This window comes from Diorhabda carinulata, chromosome 5 (assembly GCF_026250575.1).
Source record: "Diorhabda carinulata isolate Delta chromosome 5, icDioCari1.1, whole genome shotgun sequence".
NCBI lineage: Eukaryota > Metazoa > Arthropoda > Insecta > Coleoptera > Chrysomelidae > Diorhabda > Diorhabda carinulata.
In genome coordinates, this window is record NC_079464.1 from 13,335,194 (window position 1) to 13,338,532 (window position 3,339).

At 27.4% G+C, this 3,339-nt stretch overlaps 1 long non-coding RNA gene across 1 annotated transcript; it reads left to right on the plus strand.

Moving 5' to 3' along the window:
• The first annotated feature begins 1,355 nt into the window (after window positions 1-1,355).
• Window positions 1,356-1,840, plus strand: LOC130894416 (uncharacterized). The gene is made up of 2 exons (XR_009059325.1): window positions 1,356-1,451; window positions 1,666-1,840. It is a non-coding gene; the product is annotated as an uncharacterized LOC130894416 (long non-coding RNA).
• The last annotated feature ends 1,499 nt before the right edge of the window (window positions 1,841-3,339 follow it).

The following is a 3,339-nucleotide window of genomic DNA, read 5'->3' on the forward strand; positions in this document are numbered from 1 at the left end:
TTTGTTAAAATCGCGAAAGAGGTTATGGAGAATACTCCAGTGGCGGCACAATACTAAACTTTTAGAAAAGGCTCTAGTTCAAAAATTAAATTATAAGACGAGATGTTACAATTTTCTGATAGAATAAGCTTCCTCCTCTCTGATTTTGCAATAGAAAACGTTTTTTGATTCTTAGTCGCATCTACAGCAGAAAATTGTAATTTTACACGGTCCTCTCGTTTTTTGTCTTAGAAAATTGAAAAATCATCCGATTTCGATGAATTTTTTGTTAAAATTTCATTTTTAAAGCGGATTTACGAAAAAAGTTATTGGAATAATAAAAATGAAAGCTTATATTGGTTTCAGTGTTTTAAATTTTCATGAAAATGCACTAATTCACGTATAATTGTTGATAACTTTTTTTCGAATAATCAAATGAAGTTATTATATTTTTTTTCGTAATCTACACAAAAAAAGAACAAATAGAAAAAAATATCAAAAATGTTGATTTATGATGTTTTTACAATTAAAAATATTGACAATTTCTTTTGAAATTAACCTTTTCTAACATGTAACCTTTTTTTATTAAGTAATCATTAAAGGTATATGAACAAAAACATTTCTAAAATCACTTATTGTAATCGAGTGTACAATATTAAAGGTTAACTTTGAAAAACCTGGAACTACGATAATATCGGATTGTGGAGGGTTTATGATTGCTTAAATGATAAAGGTAATTATCAATATTCCATTTCAAGTATTTTTTCTGGATTTTTTGAGACAAACATTTATGGATATGATTGTACTTACTGTTCTATATAATTTATCAACTTGTTTATAAATATTTCAGGGTTCAAACATTTAACAGTGAACCACACTTATAATTTTGCTGACCTCGATAGTGGAGCTCATACTCAACATATTGAGAGAATTTGGTCAAAGAATGCATATTTTGTTACAAGATGTTTTCGAAAATAATATGAGTAATTGATTTATTTTTTAGAATATAATATACAGTTAATGTCCTTTATTTTAAGATCATTCATTTAAAATTTCCTCTATTATTTGTTTAAAATACAAATAACTTATATTTTTTACCATTAAACATGAAAATATCAAAGTTTGAAGTCATAAATTATATTTAAAGTTACTTACCATTCAAGAATAATAAGTTGTACCTAATTTTTTTGTAAATACTATTTTTTTTATGTAGAACAAAGAAATAAGTATAATTTGACTATGTACATAAATTTTATGCATCATTATTAACGATAAAACTTGATTTCGTAAAAAATTAATAAACAAACTTTATTATGTGATTTTTATTTTTCAGAATAATCGTTTGTTTTTGGAGATTAACAAAAACATATGAAACTGCGTTTGATGCTTGGCGCAAAAGTTATGAACGATTATATCTCAAGAAGTGCATTGATGTGCACATTTAAAGTCATAAAACTATATGAAATATCCAGGTGAGAAATTTTCCATATTTTTTTTAATAAATCCGCCGTAAAAACGAAGATTTAAACAAAAATTTGATAACACTCACCGTTTTGCTGATAATCGCGAAAAACTCATATTTTTGGCGGTTTGACCTTAAATAAAATTTTTTACATGAACGGAAATGATGGAGTACATTCAAATTTTATTTTAAATTTTATTTCAAACAATTTTACTGATTTTCAGCTTGATGGGAACTCATGTAACTTCGAATGTCTAAATTGACTGGACTAACATGCACGATATGTTTTCTAAATGTACCTGATCATCTAAATGTATCATTATTTACTTGTACTTTACAACTTTAATTGTTATCTTCTATGTATGACTAAAAATTAGAATAAATAGAGAAATAAATAAATTTGTAATCCTTTTTTAAAAGTAGTGTTAAAAAATCGATTTTCAACGGAAACTAACAACGACGTTGCTGCGTATTTTATTTTTATGCAATATTTGCGTCATTATTTATTTTTTTTTGTTTTTGAAACTGTATCTAAAGGATTGTAGATTGTGCATCCGAAATACGAATATATTATATATAAAAAAGAGGTTTCGTAAGGTCGTTAACATTACAAGTATTTATAAAGATGTTGAAATCATTGTCAGTAACACTCCAATAATTGTTTTTTATTTGTGTTGCTAATCTTAAATTTGTTTTGTTAAAAAGTGTGTCACAAATAAAAAATGCATCTTGTTTTTTTTTATTTAACTTTCGCAATATGCGCTTTTTATCTCCAGACAAAACAAATAATAGCTTCGATTATTGCCTTCGATGAAAATTTACAATTGATGCCGATTTTTAAATACGATGTCGTCATAAAATCTTTCGAATATTTGCAAATTTTATGTCACGGATTATACAATGCGGTCCATAATAATTATGGAATAAATCCAATGTGAAAAAATCTAGTAGGCTGCTGTCATTTAGGTATTTAAAGTTACTATCAGTATAATATTTGTACGCGTATTGAATTTAATTGTGGCTCAAAGAATAGACATTTTAATTATGATTGGTTGTGGTAATAAAACAAGAACTCAAAAAGATGTAAAATTTTTAATAATAAATTAGCAAAATTGAAAAAAAACTTCTTGAAACTGGACACGTAGAAAATCTTGAAAAATCAGGTAAAAATTTTCAATTTGCTGATGAAAAAAAGGTCGATGTACTTCTAGAGATTGAAGAAAATCGTCATAAGACAACTCGAAATTACTGCCGACAATGATGTAGATAACTTATCCATTTTGCATAAATAATAATACCACCTTGCGTTTTTCTAAGGACGTAATTTTATTTTATCGATGTGTGTGGGGGGGTCAAGGAAAGCTTAAGCCCAAGTTTATGGTGTCCCCTGGCCGCCATCTTAAATAAAGGGGTGAAAAGCTATTTTTGACGATATCTTGCGAACTAGTGTCCGTGTAAAAAATTCGTGGAGACATAAAGTGTGGAAAATTGCTTTGCCTACAATTTTGTTCGTTACATTTTTTGCCATTAACCGCGAATTTAAAAAGTTATGAGCAAAAAAGTGCAAACATTTTATGAATGATTTCTTTTTCCACTCAATAGTTTTTTATTTTTTGATTTTTCCATAAAACTACCTCAGACCAATCATTTAGATCGTTTTTCGAGGATTAATTTTTCGATTTCCACTCATTGTGGCTCATAGAGCCCTCCAAAATTGCCGGGGCGCGTCTATGCTCTCCACATTGTGCCAAAAACAAAATATTTGTTATTATTTCCATTTTTTTTCATTTTTCTCTTTTTTATATATTTCTCTGAACATTTATATATAATTTATATATTTTTTTCTACGTGGTATCCCTAGAAGGCCCAATCCACAGATAAGTTGTAGGTGAAAGAGA